The 19,244-nt window shown below is 48.8% G+C and overlaps 1 protein-coding gene across 1 annotated transcript in view; it reads right to left on the bottom strand.

Annotated features, from left to right (window-relative positions):
• Nucleotides 1–8,915, bottom strand: part of GPR173 (G protein-coupled receptor 173) — a 32,282-nt gene extending 23,367 nt beyond the window's left edge. Inside the window, exon 1 of the mRNA XM_040322706.1 lies at nt 8,732–8,915. The gene's annotated coding sequence lies outside the window, so the exon portion shown is untranslated. The remainder of the gene's footprint in view (nt 1–8,731) is intronic.
• Between the last annotated feature and the right edge of the window lie 10,329 nt (nt 8,916–19,244).

Raw genomic sequence — 19,244 nt, forward strand, 5'->3', positions numbered from 1 at the left:
AGGACAGGTCAGTCCACTGATGGTGGTGGTTGCAGGGCTGGGCCAAGACATTGTGCTGCCTGGGTCCATAATGTAATGAAATGCTGCTGCCCCCCCCCCCCCCCCAAAAAAAAAAAATTATGACATACCATTAAGTTTGATTCCAAGGGGCAGGCTAGGGTAGTATATGGACAGGCTAAGGTAGTATATGGACAGGCTGGGGTAGTATAGGGGGAGCAGACTGTGGTAGTATATAGACAGTCTAGGGCAGTATAGGGACAGCCTAGGGTAGTATATGGACAGGCTAGGGTAGTATAAGGACAGGCTTGGGTAGTATATAGACAGGCTAGGGTAGTATAGGGGCAGGCTTGGTTAGTATATAGACAGTCTAGGGCAGTATAGGGTCAGGCTGGGGTAGTATATAGACAGTCTAGAGTAGTATATGTACTGGCTAGGCTAGTATATGGACAGGCTGGAGTAGAATATAGACAGGCTTTGGTAGTATAGGGGCAGGCTGGGGTAGTATATAGACAGTCTAGGGCAGTATAGGGACAGGCTAGGGTAGTATAGGGACAGGCTAGGGCAGTATAGGGACAGGCTAGGGTAGTATAGGGGCAGGCTAGGGCAGTATAGGGACAGGCTAGGGTAGTATAGGGGCATACTTGGGTAGAATATAGACAGGCTAGGGTTGTATATAGACATTCTAGGGTAGTAAATGGACAGGCTAGGGCAATATAGGGGCAGGCTTGGGTAGCATATAGACAGGCTGCACAGTGGTGTAGTGGTAAGCACTTTCACCTAGCAGCAAAAGGGTCGCTGGTTTGAATCCCGACCACGACACCATCTGCCTGGAGTTTGCATGTACTCCCTGTGTCTGCGTGGGTTTCCTCCGGGTACTCCGGTTTCCTCCCACACTCCAAAGACATGCTGGTAGGTAAATTGGATCTTGTCCAAATTGGCCCAGTACAGTATATATGTGTGTACAACTGTGTGTCCCAAGCGTGTCGAGACCCTACGGGGTAAAATGACCGCACCAGCCGAGCAGACACTGGCTGCAAAAAGCGCCTAGAGGCGATTCAGTTCGCATGTGTAGCGCTTTACAAGTCGCTCCATTCATTCATTCAGGCTAGGGTAGTATAGGGGGAGCAGACTGTAGTTGTACAGTATACAGTATTGACAGTCTAGGGCAGTATAGGAGCAGGCTTGGGTAGTATATAGATAGGGTATTATACGGACAGGCTAGAGTAGTATAGGGGGGAGCATACTGGGGTAGTATATAGACAGGCTAGGGCAGTATAGGGGCAGGCTAGGGTAGTATATAGACAGGCTAGGGCAGTATAGGGGCAGGCTAGGGTAGTATATAGACAGGCTAGGGCAGTATAGGGGCAGGCTAGGGTAGTATAGGGGGGAGCAGACTGGGGTAGTATATAGACAGGCTAGGGCAGTATAGGGGCAGGCTAGGGTAGTATATAGACAGGCTAGGGCAGTTAAGGGGCAGGCTAGGGTAGTATAGGGGGGAGCAGACTGGGGTAGTATATAGACAGGCTAGGGCAGTATAGGGGCAGGCTAGGGTAGTATATAGACAGGCTAGGGCAGTATAGGGGCAGGCTAGGGTAGTATAGGGGGGAGCAGACTGGGGTAGTATATAGACAGGCTAGGGCAGTATAGGGGCAGGCTAGGGTAGTATATAGACAGGCTAGGGCAGTATAGGGGCAGGCTAGGGTAGTATAGGGGGGAGCAGACTGGGGTAGTATATAGACAGGCTAGGGCAGTATAGGGGCAGGCTAGGGTAGTATATAGACAGGCTATGGCAGTATAGGGGGGAGCAGACTGTGGTAGTATACAGTCTAGGGCAGTATAGGGGCAGGCTAGGGTAGTATATAGATAGGGTAGTATATGGACAGGCTAGGGTAGTATATAGATAGGGTAGTATATGGACAGGCTAGGGTAGTATATAGATAGGGTAGTATATGGACAGGCTAGAGAAATTGCTCCCCAAATTAATGGTGTCAGTGGGTTTGTGGCCCCCAAAAAAGAATATGTCCCCAATTATTGGTGTCAGTGTCAGCTTGTGCCCCCCCCTCCCAGGAAAGAATAGCTCCCCAAAAAAATGGTATCAGAGGGATTGTGGCCCCCATGAGAGAATAGCCCCCATAATTGGTGATGTTGTAGGATTGTGCCCCCCCCCCCATTTTGGGAGAATAACTCCCAAAATGAATGCTGTCAGTGGGCTTGTGGCCCCCAGGAAAGAATAGCTCCCGAAATTGGTGGTATCGTTGGGCTTGTGGCCCCCAGGGGAGAATAGCTCCCCAAATGAATGGTGCCAGTGGGCTTGTGACCGCCGGAGAACATGGCTCCCCAAATAAATAGTGTGAGGGGGATTTTGGCCCCCAAGTAGAGAATAGTTCCCCAAATGAATGGTGCCAGTGGGCTTGTGGCCCCCAGAGGAGAATATCTTCACCAATGGTTGTTGTGAGTGCAGGTTGTTACCCCCCCCCAGGAGAGATTAGCTCCCCAAATGAATGCTGTCAGGGGGCTTGTGGCCCCCAGGGAAGAATAGCTTCCCAAATGAAAGGTGTCAGTAGGCTTGTGGCCCCCTGGGTAAAACAGCCCCACAGTTCATTGATGTCAGTGGGACTGTGTATCCAAGGGGAGAATAGCTCCCAAAATATATTATGTTAGTGGGATTATAGTTACCAGGGAAAAACAAACCCTAAATTATTGGCGTTAGTGGGATTGTGGCCCCCAGGGGAAAACATTCCATCAGTTCATTGGTGTCAGTGGGATTGTAGCCCTCCAGGGGAAAACAGCCACTCTGTTCATTGATGTCAGTTGGATTGTGGCCCCCCCCAGGGGAAAACAGCCCTACAGTTCATTGGTGTCAGTGGGATTGTGGCCCCCCAGAAGAAAACAACCACTCTGTTCATTGATGTCAGTGGGATCGTGGCCCCCCAGGGGAAAACAGCCACTCTGTTCATTGATGTCAGTGGGATTGTGCCCCCCCCCAGGGGAAAACAGCCCTACAGTTCATTGGTGTCAGTGGGATTGTGGCCCCCAGGAGAACACAGCCACTCTGTTCATTGGTGTCCGTGGGATTGTGGCCCCCAGGAGAAAACAGCCACTCTGTTCATTGATGTCAGTGGGATTGTGGCCCCCCAGGGGAAAACAGCCCTACAGTTCATTGATGTCAGTAGCTCCTCCCATTTTTGGTGTCAGTGGAATAGTGGCCCCAAAGAGAAAAACAGACCCCAAAGTTCATTGGTGTAAGTGAGTTTGTGGTCCCCAGGGGAAAATAGCCTCTCATATCATTGGCATCAGAGGGATCGTGCCTCCCAGGAAAGTCTGGCCCCTCTTGTCTTTTGTGTGATTGGGATAGTGGCCCCCAAGGGCAGAATGGTCCCACATCATTGGTTTCAATGGTGGTAGTTACCTTAGGCTAGGAACCATCGCAGACCACAGATGAGGATAGGGGGCAATAGCTGTCGGAACAGACAAAAAGTCACAGTATGGCTGAATGGGGGGGGGGGGCAGTGGGCAATGGCCAGGTGGTTGAGTCAAAGATCACCCTCGGTGTGGGAAGATACATCTTAGCAGTATAGATTTGTCTGCTACAGACTGAAATTATCCTTGTATGTCTAATGCAGTCCCGATCCCAGAGTTTCTCTTCTTCTTTACGCCCTGTATGTCTAATGCAGTCCCGATCCCAGAGTTTCTCTTCTTATATACGCCCTGTATGTCTAATGCAGTCCCAATCCCAAAGTTTCTGCTCTGCAATATCCCTGTATGTCTAATGCAGTCCTGATCCCGGAGTTTCTCTTCTGCTATATCCCTGTATGTCTAATGCAGTCCCAATCCCAGAGTTTCTCCTCTGCTATAACCTTGTATGTCTAATGCAGTCCCAATTCCAGAGTTTCTCTTCTGCTATACGGCCTGTATGCCTAATGCAGTCCCGATCCCAGAGTTTCTCCTCTGCGATATCCCTGTATGTCTAATGCAGTCCCAATCCCAGAGTTTCTCCTCTGCTAAAACCCTGCATGTCTAATGCAGTCCCGATCCCAGAGTTTCTCCTCTGCTAAAACCCTGCATGTCTAATGCAGTCCCGATCCCAGAGATTCTCCTCTGCTATAACATTTTGTGTCTAATGCAGTCCAAATTTATAGAGTTTCTCCTCTGCTATATCCCTGTATGTCTAATGCAGTCCCAATCACAGAGTTTCTCCTCTGCTATAGCCCTGTATGTCTAATGCAATCCTGATCCCGGAGTTTCTCTTCTGCTATATCCCTGTATTTCTAATACAGTCCCAATCCCAGAGTTTCTGCTCTGAAATATCCCTGTATGTCTAATGCAGTCCCGATCCCAGAGTTTCTCTTCTTCTATACGCCCTGCATATCTAATGCAGTCCCAATCCTCTGCTCCTCTGCTATAACATTGTGTGTCTAATGCAGTCCCAATTTATAGAGTTTCTCCTCTGCTATATCCCTGTATGTCTAATGCAATTCCGATCCCGGAGTTTCTTTTCTGCTATATCCCTGTATTTCTAATACAGTCCCAATCCCAAAGTTTCTGCTCTGAAATATCCCTGTGTGTCTAATGCAGTCCCAATCCCAGAGTTTCTCCTCTGCTAAAACCCTGCATATCTAATGCAGTCCCGATCCCAGAGTTTCTCCTCTGCTATAACATTGTGTGTCTAATGCAGTCCAAATTTATAGAGTTTCTCCTCTGCTATATCCCTGTATGTCTAATGCAATTCCGATCCCGGAGTTTCTTTTCTGCTATATCCCTGTATGTCTAATGCAATTCCGATCCCGGAGTTTCTTTTCTGCTATATCCCTGTATTTCTAATACAGTCTCAATCCCAGAGTTTCTGCTCTGAAATATCCCTGTATGTCTAATGCAGTCCTGATCCCAGAGTTTCTCCTCTGCTATATCCCTGTGTGTCTAATGCAGTCCCAATCCCAGAGTTTCTCCTCTGCTATAACCCTGTGTGTCTAATGCAGTCCCAATCCCAGAGTTTCTCCTCTGCTATAACCCTGTATGTCTAATGCAGTCCCGATCCCAGAGTTTCTCTTCTTCTATATGCCCTGTATGTCTAATGCAGTCCCGATCCCAGAGTTTCTCTTCTTCCATACGCCCTGTATGTCTAATGCAGTCCCGATCCCAGAGTTTCTCTTCTTCTATATGCCTTGTATGTCTAATGCAGTCCCGATCCCAGAGTTTCTCTTCTTCTATACGTCCTGTATGTCTAATGCAGTCCCGATCCCAGAGTTTCTCTTCTTCTATACGCTCTGTATGTCTATGCAGTCCCAATCCCAGAGTTTCTGCTCTGCAATATCCCTGTATGTCTAATGCAGTCCTGATCCCGGAGTTTCTTTTCTGCTATATCACTGTATGTCTAATGCAGTCCCAATCCCAGAGTTTCTCCTCTGCTAAAACCTTGTATGTCTAATGCAGTCCCAATTCCAGAGTGTCTCTTCTGCTATACCCCTGTATGCCTAATGCAGTTCCGATCCCAGAGTTTCTCCTCTGCTAAAACCCTGCATGTCTAATGCAGTCCTGATCCCAGAGTTTCCCTTCTGCTATAACCCTGTATATCTAACACAGTCCCAATCCCAGATTTTCTCCTCTGCTATATCCCTGTATGTCTAATGCAGTGCCAATCCCAGAGTTTCTCCTCTGCGATATCCCTGTATGTCTAATGCAGTCCCAATCCCAGAGTTTCTGCTCTGCTATAGCCCTGTATGTCTAATGCAATCCCGATCCCGGAGTTTCTCCTCTGCTATATCCCTGTATATCTAATGGAGTCCCAATCCCAGAGTTTCTGCTCTGAAATATCCCTGTATATCTAATGCAGTCCCAATCCCAGAGTTTCTGCTCTGAAATATCCCTGTATGTCTAATGCAGTCCCAATCCCAGAGTTTCTCCTCTGCTAAAACCCTGCATGTCTTATGCAGTTCCGATCCCAACTTTTTTCCTATAATGTAGAATCAAAGTAATTGGGAAGTGCGGCTGTCCCAGAATTGTAGAGATACAGATTAGCACAAGAACATTTCAGCATTGTGTTTTCTGATCAAATATAAGAAGTTGGCTCTTTGTTTCAACCCTCAGGTGGCCACTTGAACCTGGAATACCAGTTGGCATTAGATACTTTAATAGTGCTCCACTGATTCTTAACTTTCAACTTTTGTTGGGTCTGGTGGTTCGAATTCTGGCCAATTTAGCAGGTTTTCGGATTAAAATTTGACCTGCCTATGGTGGGTCTCTAGAGACTGAGGCCTTCTTACATCAGACTGGTGGAAATAAGTGCTAACTCAGATCCTTTACAATGCTCTTGGTACTGGTTGTTAGGTCCATAAGTACCAAAGGGCCACATTTTGCCCCAGGCCACAACTTGGATACCAGGGCTGTATGTACTGCATGCCTTCTCTTGGTTCTCCTGCATCATGCCTGGCACACATATACACACGCCAGCTGTCAGTGCCCTTTATAATAGGATCGCAATGCTTTTCATGGATAAGCCCCTCAGATACCCACTCCTGGCCTGGCTGTGATCTCAGAGGCCTTGGCATTCCAATTGGGCAAGAGAGTCATGGCCAGCTGCCCCCATAGAAGGGTCATTCCAGAGCACAGGAGGTTATGTCTATGCAGGGGGAGCTGTATGTGAAGATTGCCTTTGTTGCTGGTGACAAAGGCCGTAACGGTGGGTGCCTACCTCTGCCAAGGGCTGTATGTTCTGCTTGCCTTGAAATTTGGTGATAAAGGCTGTAATAACGAATGCCTATTTCTGCCAAGGGTTGTACATGCTGCTAACCTTCAATGTTGGTGACAAAGGCCATAGCGGTGGAATGTGGTCTACCCCTGTCAAGGGCTGTATGTGCCGTTTGCCTTCAAAGTTGGTGACAAAGTCTATAATGGTGGATGTCTACCTCTGCCATGGGCTGTATATGCTGATTGACTTCAATTTCGGTAACGAAGGCCTCTCTACCAATGGCTTTATGTGCCGCTGCATTCAATGTCGGTGACAAAGGCCCTAATGGTGGATGCCTATCTCCGTCAAGGGCAATATGTACCGCTTTCCTTCAATGTTAGTGCCAAAGACTGTAATAGTGGATGCCTATCTCTACCAAAGTCTGTACAGAATGCTTGCCTTCATTGTTGGTGACAAAGGCCATACCGGTGAATGCCTATCTCTGCCAAGGGCTGCACATGCTGCTTGCTTTCAATATTAGTGACAAAGGCCTTAACGCTGGATGCCTACCTCTGCCAAGGCCTCTATGTGCTTCAATGATGGTGACAAAGGCCATAACGGTGGATTCCTACCTCTGCCAGGGCTGTAGTAATGCTTGTCTTCCGTGTCGGTGGCAAAGGCCGTAGCAGTGGGTGCCTACCTCTGCCAAGGGCTGCACATGCTGCTTGCCCTCAGTGTTGGTGACAACAGTCATAATGTTGAATGCCTATCTCTGCCAAGGGCTGTATGTGCTGCTTGCCTTTTAATGTTGGCGACAAAGGCCATAAAGTTGGATGTCTACCTCTGCCAAGGGCTGTACGTGCTGCTTGCTTTCAATGTTGGTGACAAAGGCCATAACGTTGGATGCCTACCTTTGCCAAGGGCTGTACATGCTGCATGCCTTCAATGTTGGTGACAATGAGAAAGGCCACAACGGTGGATGCCTATCTCTGCCAAGGGCTGTACGTGCTGCTTGCCTTTAATGTTGGTAACAAAGGCCATAACGTTGGATGCCTATCTCTGCCAGGGGCTGTACGTGCTGCTTGCCTTCACTGTCAGTGACAAAGGCCGTAGCAGTGAATATTATTGTAAAGCAGTGGATGCCTACCCCTTGGTTCTCATGCAGCATGCTTGGCACACACGCCAGCTGTCAGTGTCACGTCCCCTTTATTATACGATCTGGATGCCTTTCTCGGGGGGAAGCGTGTTAGATACCCCCCTGGCCTGGCTGCAATCTCCAAGGCCTTGGCATGCCAAGTGGGCATTACAGCCATAACCCAGCAGCCCCCATAGGGGGGGGGGGGGTCACTGTAGCACACAGGGGGCTATGCCCGTGCAGGGGGGGGGGGGTTAACCAGCCCAGCAGAAGCTGCAGTAAGACATTCGATAGAAAGGCCAGTGTCTAAGGAAGCTTTTATGTACCTGCAACAACAATACTGCCTAGACAATGGGCTGGCATAGGACCGTCATCGCACACAAAGGAGGCCTGGAGCCTCTTCGGGGGTTCAATAGCCTCACAATCTGCCTCCTTACACAAAGGTGCAGTAACCCTTTCACAGCTAGAAAGTCTGGACCACCACCACCAAGGCCCTTCTGGTGGAGAATGGGTGAAGGCTAGGGGCAGCGGAACAGAAGCCCCCCCCCCCCCACCTCCCCCCAAGCTACCATTAGAGGTGTTTGATGAGGTGGAGAATAAGATGGTGTTCAACCTGAATTCCCCATTACTGTATGGCTACACCACCCCTCCTGCCATTTGTGGAGTGACAGACGGAATAAAGGATGGTAGACATGACTGCCTGGAGATACGGAGTGTAGATGGAGAAAACGATGGAGAGTGGGGAGGAGGGGTGCCTAGGCATAAATATCGTGATACGGTAACCATCGCTATAGGAGAGGTGGTCTACGAGGAACGAGAGATGTCATTAGACGGGGGGGGGGGGGGGAGACGGACGGACACACAGATGGGAAGAGCCTCTTGACCCCCTCCAGGTATGAGACAAGGAACGCAGGAAATGATCCCAGCCTTACCTGCTCGGCTGCTGGGCGTTAGCGGCGACCCAGCTGGAGATGGCACCAGGAAACGGTCTGTCAGGGGTGCCTGTCTGATTTTTCCTTCCAGGCCACTCCAGCGAAAGGGAACCAGCCATCTTCTACATGGTGGGGAGGGGGAGGCAGGGAGCGAAGGATAGAGATGGAGACGGGAGGGAGGGAGGGAGGGTGGTGGTGGTGGTGGGGAGGGGGGGGGGGGATGCTGATGGTGGGGAGGTATCCGCCTCTAGTTGCCATGGATACAGGAGCCGGATGACTTGTCGGCTCCGGATGTTCGCAGGGATAGGGCTCCATCCCTCCCTTGCTCCCGGCTGACATCATTGGGAAAGCTGCGCTGGGTCTGGGTACAGAGGACGCTCCATTAATCTGTCTCCTTCTCAGCCTCGGCCGGCCCTGGAACGTATCGGCTTTGGAAGCGGAAATAGGCTTTGATTCCACAGATCCGTCATCCGCACGAGAGAAATGTCATTCATTACCTCCCCGCAGAGCATCACCAGGAGGAGTCCTGCAGAGCATCCCTGCTAATCTTTAATACATTGAGTCCTCTCTGCCCGGGGCCAGAGGGCAACAAATATTGGTGTAGAGCCCTTCTGATCGCTCCGGATGGAATATTAAACCTGGGATGTCGGGATAGGTGTCCTTCAGACAAGAAGGCTTCCTATAGGATATAGCATGGGATATCAGGATATAGCATGGGATATCAGGATATAGCATGGGATATCAGGATATAGCATGGGATATCAGAATATAGGATGGGATATGAGGGTATAACATGGGATATCAGGATATAGCATGGGATATGAGGGTATAACATGGGATATCAGGATATAGCATGGGATATGAGGGTATAACATGGGATATCAGGATATAGCATGGGATATCAGGATATAGCATGGGATATGAGGGTATAATATGGGATATCAGGATATAGAATGGGATATCAGATTATATCATGGGATATCAGGATATAATATGAGATATCAGGATATAACATGGGATATCAGGATATAGCATGGGATATCAGGATATAGCATGGGATATCAGGATATAGCATAGAATATAATTATATAGCATGGGATATCAGGATATAATATGGGATATCGGGATATAATATGGGATATCAGGATATAGCATAGGATATGAGGGTATAACATGGGATATCAGGATATAGCATGGGATATCAGGATATAGCATAGAATATAATTATATAGCATGGGATATCAGGATATAGAATGGGATATCAGGATATAGCATGGGATATCAGGATATAGCATAGGATATGAGGGTATAACATGGGATATCAGGATATAATATGGGATATCAGCATATAATATGGGATATCAGGATATATCATTGGATATCAGGATATAACATGGGATATCAGGATATCATATGGGATATCAGCATATGGGATATCAGGATATAACATGGGATATCAGGATATAATATGGGATATCAGCATATGGGATATCATGATATAATATGGAATATCAGGATATATTATGGGATATCAGGATATAACATGGGATATCAGGATATAATATGGAATATCAACATATGGGATATCAGGATATATCATTGGATATCGGGATATAACATGGGATATCAGTATATAATATGGGATATCAGGATATCATATGGGATATCAGAATATATCATTGGATATCAGGATATAATATGGGATATCAGCATATGGGATATCAGGATATAATATGGGATATCAGCATATGGGATATCAGGATAGAACATGGGATATCAGGATATAACATGGGATATCAGTATATAATATGGGATATCAGGATATCATATGGGATATCAGAATATATCATTGGATATCAGGACCTATCATTGGATATCAGGATATAATATGGGATATCAGCATATGGGATATCAGGATATAATATGGGATATCAGGATATAATATGGAATATCAGGATATAATATGGGATATCAGGATATATCATTGGATATCAGCATATGGGATATTAGGATATAATACGGGATATCAGCATATGGGATATCAGGATATAATATGGGATATCAGGATCTTAGCTTGGAATAAATCTGTGGCTGAACCATTGCATTTTGACGTGGCGTTTTTTACCTCGCCGGGTGACCACCATGGCTGCCTTCATGCATACAGCTGAGAAATGAGCGTAGACAGGAATAGCCCGAGGAGACAGTGGAGAACCTTTAGGGGTAGAGAAGCTGCCACATGATCCCCTCCCCCCCCCCCCTCCTGGCCCCAATCAGCGGCAGACTGGAGTATATCCCCACCCCAGAGCTGCACATACCCAAAAGGGGCGGGGCTGCTGGTGACATCGCCGTCCTAATATGGTCATATGTATAATATAGTCCTGTAACTGTTCATGTGACCATATTCAAACGATGATGTCACCAGCAGCCCCGCCCCTTTTGGTGATGTGCAGCTCTGAGGCGGGGAATCTCATTTGGCCAGCAGGGGAGGGAATCAGGTGACAGCTTCCCATGTGTCCCGGCCACGGGGGCCCCAGGGCTGCACCAGCCTAGCTCCACGGGGGGCCCCCAGGGCTGCACCAGCCTAGCTCCACGGGGGGCCCCCAGGGCTGCACCAGCCTAGCTCCACGGGGGGCCCCCAGGGCTGCACCAGCCTAGCTCCACGGGGGGCCTTCAGTTGGGCACCGGGGCTCTACAGAGAAGGAGGAAAGGATGACCATACACTATACAATCTGATTGTACAATCTACTTAGAGATGGTCATTCACTGTACAATCTGATTGCACAATACGATGACCATTCGCTGTACAATCTGATTGTACAATCTCCATAATGTATTACATTGTTTTGCCAACGCTAAATGAGATTGTACAATCGGATTGTATAGTGTATGGTCGGCTTTCCATTACATTGTTGTTGGTGGATCTACAGGAGATTGTACAATCAGATTGTATAGTGTATGGTCGGCTTTACATTACCTGGCTGTTGGTTGATCTACAGGAGATTGTACAATCAGATTGTATAGTGTATGGTCGGCTTTACATTACCTGGCTGTTGGTTGATCTACAGGAGATTGTACAATCAGATTGTATAGTGTATGCTTCAATCTGCATCGTGTATGTTGTATGTTGTATGTTGTATGTGTGTGTGTGTGGGGGGGGGGGGGGATTATGTAGGATACCCATGTAGGCCCGGCGTGTGCACGGTCCATGATGATTACATTTCTTCAGATATTTCCTGGTTTCATGGAAGTCTTCATAGGAGGAGGGGCTTAATTCTCAGCTAAGCAGCACATCCTCCTGCCTGCATGCCTGAGCTAAGGGCAGATGGATTCCAGGAAGGCAAATGCTACATAAATCATCTGCCCTCAAGATGGCCACGGCTAGAAATGCGAGGGAGGTGCTTTTCAAAGTGATTTCTCAACAACATAAAGAAAGAAGGGATGGATGGGGGAGGGGAAGGATGGATGGAGACATGGATGGATGGGGGAAGGGGAAGGATGGATGGAGACATGGATGGATGGGGGAGTGGAAGGATGGATGGAGACATGGATGGATGGAGGAGTGGAAGGATGGATGGAGACATGGATGGATGGGGGAGTGGAAGGATGGATGGAGACATGGATGGATGGGGGAGTGGAAGGATGGATGAAGACATGGATGGATGGGGGAAGGGGAAGGATGGATGGAGACATGGATGGATGGGGGAGTGGAAGGATGGATGGAGACATGGATGGATGGAGGAGTGGAAGGATGGATGGAGACATGGATGGATGGGGGAGTGGAAGGATGGATGGAGACATGGATGGATGGGGGAGTGGAAGGATGGATGGAGACATGGATGGATGGGGGAGTGGAAGGATGGATGGAGACATGGATGGATGGAGGAGTGGAAGGATGGATGGAGACATGGATGGATGGAGGAGTGGAAGGATGGATGGAGACATGGATGGATGGGGGAGGGGAAGGATGGATGGAGACATGGATGGATGGAGGAGTGGAAGGATGGATGGAGACATGGATGGATGGAGGAGTGGAAGGATGGATGGAGACATGGATGGATGGATGGAGACATGGATGGATGGAGGAGTGGAAGGATGGATGGAGACATGGATGGATGGGGGAGTGGAAGGATGGATGGAGACATGGATGGATGGGGGAGTGGAAGGATGGATGGAGACATGGATGGATGGAGACATGGATGGATGGAGGAGGGGAAGGATGGATGGAGACATGGATGGATGGAGGAGTGGAAGGATGGATGGAGACATGGATGGATGGAGGAGTGGAAGGATGGATGGAGACATGGATGGATGGGGGAGTGGATGGATGGATGGAGACATGAATGGATGGGGGAGGGGAAGGATGGATGGAGACATGGATGGATGGAGGAGTGGAAGGATGGATGGAGACATGGATGGATGGGGGAGGGGAAGGATGGATGGAGACATGGAAGGATGGATGGATGGGGGAGTGGAAGGATGGATGGAGACATGGATGGATGGGGGAGTGGAAGGATGGATGGAGACATGGATGGATGGGGGAGTGGAAGGATGGATGAAGACATGGATGGATGGAGGAGTGGAAGGATGGATGGAGACATGGATGGATGGGGAGTGGAAGGATGGATGGAGACATGGATGGATGGGGGAGTGGATGGATGGAGACATGGATGGATGGAGGAGGGGAAAGATGGATGGAGACATGGATGGATGGGGGAAGGGGAAGGATGGATGGAGACATGGATGGATGGGGGAGTGGAAGGATGGATGGAGACATGGATGGATGGAGGAGTGGAAGGATGGATGGAGACATGGATGGATGGAGGAGTGGAAGGATGGATGGAGACATGGATGGATGGGGGAGGGGAAGGATGGATGGAGACATGGATGGATGGAGGAGTGGAAGGATGGATGGAGACATGGATGGATGGAGGAGTGGAAGGATGGATGGAGACATGGATGGATGGATGGAGACATGGATGGATGGAGGAGTGGAAGGATGGATGGAGACATGGATGGATGGGGGAGTGGAAGGATGGATGGAGACATGGATGGATGGGGGAGTGGAAGGATGGATGGAGACATGGATGGATGGAGACATGGATGGATGGAGGAGGGGAAGGATGGATGGAGACATGGATGGATGGAGGAGTGGAAGGATGGATGGAGACATGGATGGATGGAGGAGTGGAAGGATGGATGGAGACATGGATGGATGGGGGAGTGGATGGATGGATGGAGACATGAATGGATGGGGGAGGGGAAGGATGGATGGAGACATGGATGGATGGAGGAGTGGAAGGATGGATGGAGACATGGATGGATGGGGGAGGGGAAGGATGGATGGAGACATGGATGGATGGGGGAGGGGAAGGATGGATGGAGACATGGATGGATGGGGGAGTGGAAGGATGGATGGAGACATGGATGGATGGGGGGAGGGGAAGGATGGATGGAGACATGGATGGAGGAGGGGAGAGGAAGGATGGATGGAGACATGAATGGATGGGGGAGTGGAAGGATGGATGGAGACAAGGATGGATGGGGGAAGGATGGATGGAGGAGGGGAAGGATGGATGGAGACATGGATGGATGGATGGATGGATGGGGGAGGGGAAGGACGGATGGAGACATGGATGGATGGATGGAGGAGGGGAAGGATGGATGGAGACATGGATGGATGGAGGAGTGGAAGGATGGATGGAGACATGGATGGATGGAGGAGGGGAAGGATGGATGGAGACATGGATGGAGGAGGGGAAGGATGGATGGAGACATGGATGGATGGATGGGGGAGTGGAAGGATGGATGGAGACATGGATGGATGGGGGAGTGGAAGGATGGATGGAGACATGGATGGATGGGGGAGTGGAAGGATGGATGGAGACATGGATGGAGGAGTGGAAGGATGGATGGAGGAGTGGAAGGATGGATGGAGACATGGATGGATGGGGGAAGGGGAAGGATGGATGGAGACATGGATGGATGGAGGAGGGGAAGGATGGATGGAGACATGGATGGATGGAGGAGTGGAAGGATGGATGGAGACATGGATGGATGGAGGAGGGGAAGGATGGATGGAGACATGGATGGATGGAGGAGTGGAAGGATGGATGGAGGAGTGGATGGATGGATGGGGGAAGGATGGATGGAGACATGGATGGATGGAGGAGGGGAAGGATGGATGGAGACATGGATGGATGGAGGAGTGGATGGATGGATGGGGGAAGGGGGAAGGATGGATGGAGACATGGATGGATGGGGGAGGGGAAGGATGGATGGAGACATGGATGGATGGGGGAGTGGATGGATGGATGGAGACATGGATGGATGGAGGAGGGGAAGGATGGATGGAGACATGGATGGATGGAGGAGTGGAAGGATGGATGGAGACATGGATGGATGGAGACATGGATGGATGGATGGGGGAAGGGGAAGGATGGATGGAGACATGGATGGATGGGGGGAGGGGAAGGATGGATGGAGACATGGATGGATGGGGGAGGGGAAGGATGGATGGAGACATGGATGGATGGAGGAGTGGAAGGATGGATGGAGACATGGATGGATGGATGGGGGAAGGGGAAGGATGGATGGAGACATGGATGGATGGGGGGGAGGGGAAGGATGGATGGAGACATGGATGGAGGAGTGGAAGGATGGATGGAGACATGGATGGATGGGGGAGTGGAAGGATGGATGGAGACATGGATGGATGGGGGAGAGGAAGGATGGATGGAGACATGGATGGATGGATGGAGGAGTGGAAGGATGGATGGAGACATGGATGGATGGGGGAGGGGAAGGATGGATGGGGGAGGGGAAGGATGGATGGAGACATGGATGGATGGATGGAGGAGTGGAAGGATGGAGGAGGGGAAGGACGGATGGGGGGAGTGGAAGGATGGATGGAGACATGGATGGATGGGGGAGGGGAAGGACGGATGGAGACATGGATGGATGGGGGAGGGGAAGGACGGATGGGGGGAGTGGAAGGATGGATGGAGACATGGATGGATGGAGGAGTGGAAGGATGGATGGAGACATGGATGGATGGATGGATGGGGGAGGGGAAGGACGGATGGAGACATGGATGGATGGGGGAGGGGAAGGATGGATGGAGACATGGATGGATGGGGGAGTGGAAGGATGGATGGAGACATGGATGGATGGATGGATGGGGGAGGGGAAGGACGGATGGAGACATGGATGGATGGGGGAGGGGAAGGATGGATGGAGGAGGGGAAGGATGGATGGAGACATGGAAGGATGGAGGAGGGGAAGGATGGATGGAGACATGGAAGGATGGAGACATGGATGGATGGATGGAGGAGGGGAAGGATGGATGGAGACATGAATGGATGGAGGAGGGGAAGGATGGATGGAGGAGGGGAAGGATGGATGGAGACATGGATGGATGGGGGAGTGGAAGGATGGATGGAGACATGGATGGATGGGGAGGGGAAGGATGGATGGAGACATGGATGGATGGAGGAGGGGAAGGATGGATGGAGACATGGATGGATGGGGAGGGGAAGGATGGATGGGGGAGGGGAAGGACGGATGGAGACATGGATGGATGGGGGAGGGGAAGGATGGATGGAGACATGGATGGATGGAGGAGTGGAAGGACGGATGGAGACATGGATGGATGGAGGAGTGGAAGGATGGATGGAGACATGGATGGATGGGGGAGTGGAAGGATGGATGGAGACATGGATGGGGGGGGAGTGGAAGGATGGATGGAGACATGGATGGATGGAGGAGGGGAAGGATGGATGGAGACATGGATGGATGGGGAGGGGAAGGATGGATGGGGGAGGGGAAGGACGGATGGAGACATGGATGGATGGGGGAGGGGAAGGATGGATGGAGACATGGATGGATGGAGGAGTGGAAGGACGGATGGAGACATGGATGGATGGAGGAGTGGAAGGATGGATGGAGACATGGATGGATGGAGGAGTGCAAGGATGGATGGAGACATGGATGGATGGGGGAAGGGGAAGGATGGATGGAGACATGGATGGATGGAGGAGTGGAAGGATGGATGGAGACATGGATGGATGGAGGAGTGGAAGGATGGGTGGAGACATGGATGGATGGGGGAAGGGGAAGGATGGATGGAGACATGGATGGATGGAGGAGTGGATGGAAGGATGGAGACATGGATGGATGGAGGAGGGGAAGGATGGATGGAGACATGGATGGAGGAGTGGAAGGATGGATGGAGACATGGATGGATGGAGGAGTGGAAGGATGGATGGAGGAGTGGAAGGATGGATGGAGAGATGGATGGATGGAGGAGTGGAAGGATGGATGGAGACATGGATGGATGGGGGAGTGGAAGGATGGATGGAGACATGGATGGATGGAGGAGGGGAAGGACGGATGGAGACATGGATGGATGGGGGAGGGGAAGGATGGATGGAGGAGGGGAAGGATGGATGGAGACATGGAAGGATGGAGGAGGGGAAGGACGGATGGAGACATGGATGGATGGGGGAGGGGAAGGATGGATGGAGGAGGGGAAGGATGGATGGAGACATGGAAGGATGGAGGAGTGGAAGGATGGATGGAGACATGGATGGATGGATGGAGGAGGGGAAGGATGGATGGAGACATGAATGGATGGAGGAGGGGAAGGATGGATGGAGACATGGAAGGATGGAGGAGGGGAAGGACGGATGGGGGGAGTGGAAGGATGGATGGAGACATGGATGGATGGAGGAGTGGAAGGATGGATGGAGACATGGATGGATGGATGGATGGGGGAGGGGAAGGACGGATGGAGACATGGATGGATGGGGGAAGGATGGATGGATGGATGGAGGAGTGGAAGGATGGATGGAGACATGGATGGATGGGGGAAGGATGGATGGATGGAGCAGTGGAAGGATGGATGGAGACATGGATGGATGGGGAAGGATGGATGGATGGATGGATGGATGGATGGAGGAGTGGAAGGATGGATGGATGGATGGAGACATGGATGGATGGGGGAAGGATGGATGGATGGAGCAGTGGAAGGATGGATGGAGACATGGATGGATGGGGAAGGATGGATGGATGGATGGATGGATGGATGGATGGAGGAGTGGAAGGATGGATGGATGGATGGAGACATGGATGGATGGGAGAAGGATGGATGGATGGATGGAGGAGTGGAAGGATGGATGGGGGAAGGATGGATGGATGGATGGAGCAGTGGAAGGATGGATGGAGACATGGATGGATGGGGGAAGGATGGATGGATGGATGGAGGAGTGGAAGGATGGATGGGGGAAGGATGGATGGATGGATGGAGCAGTGGAAGGATGGATGGAGACATGGATGGATGGGGGAAGGATGGATGGATGGATGGATGGATGGAGGAGTGGAAGGATGGATGGATGGATGGATGGATGGATGGAGGAGTGGAAGGATGGATGGATGGGGGAAGGATGGATGGGGGAAGGATGGATGGGGGAAGGATGGATGGAGGGAAGGGGAGGGGTGTATGGGGACATGGATGGATGGAGGAGTGGAGAGATGTACTGTTTTTTTTAGATGGTTGTTATATATATATATTTCTTATTGGGATTTTTTTTAAAATAAACATTTGTAGCAGAATACATATTGGCCTAAATTGATGAAGAAATTAGATTCTTTACATTTTTTTTTTGGATATGTTTTATAGAAGGAAGTACATTTTTATTTTTATTTTTTTTAAATTGTCGTTTTTTTTTAGAAGAAAGTATAAAAATAATATATATTTTTTTTATTGGGATTTATTTTTAAATAAACATTTGTAGTAGAATATATATTGGCCTAAATTAATGAAGAAATTTGATTTTTTACATTTTTTTTGGATGTTTTATAGAAGGAAGTAATTTTTTTTTATTTGTTTATTTTTTTTGGATATACTTTATAGAAGAAAGTAAAAAAATATATATATTTCTTATTGTGATTTTTTTTTAAATAAACATTTGTAGCAGAATATATATTGACCTAAATTGATGAAGAAATTCGATTTTTAAAAAAAAAAAATTGGATATGTCTTATAGAAAAAAGTACAAAATTGTCGTTTTTTTTTTTTTCTTATTGGGATTTTTTTAAAATAAACATTTGTAGCAAAATATATATTGGCCAAATCAATGAAGAAATTAGATTTAAAAAAAATAAATTGGATATGTCTTATAGAAGAAAGTAAATAATTATAATATTTTTTTCAATATTGTCGTTTGTTTTTCTTATTGGGATTTTTTTTTTAATACAAACTTGTAGCAGAATATATATTGGCTTAAATTAATTAAGAAATTCGATTTTTTGTTTTTTTTTGGATATGTTTTATAGCAAAAAGTAAAAAATTTTAATTTTTTGTTTTCAAAATTGTCGTTTTTTTTCTTATTGGGATTTCTTTTTTAAATAAAAATTTGTACCATTATATATTGGCATAAATTGATGAAGAAATTCTATTTTTTTGGATAGGTTTTATAGAAGAAAGTAAAAAAAAAAAATATCTTTTTTTTTTTTA

The sequence above is a fragment of the Rana temporaria genome, chromosome 9, assembly GCF_905171775.1.
Source record: "Rana temporaria chromosome 9, aRanTem1.1, whole genome shotgun sequence".
NCBI classification, from domain to species: domain Eukaryota; kingdom Metazoa; phylum Chordata; class Amphibia; order Anura; family Ranidae; genus Rana; species Rana temporaria.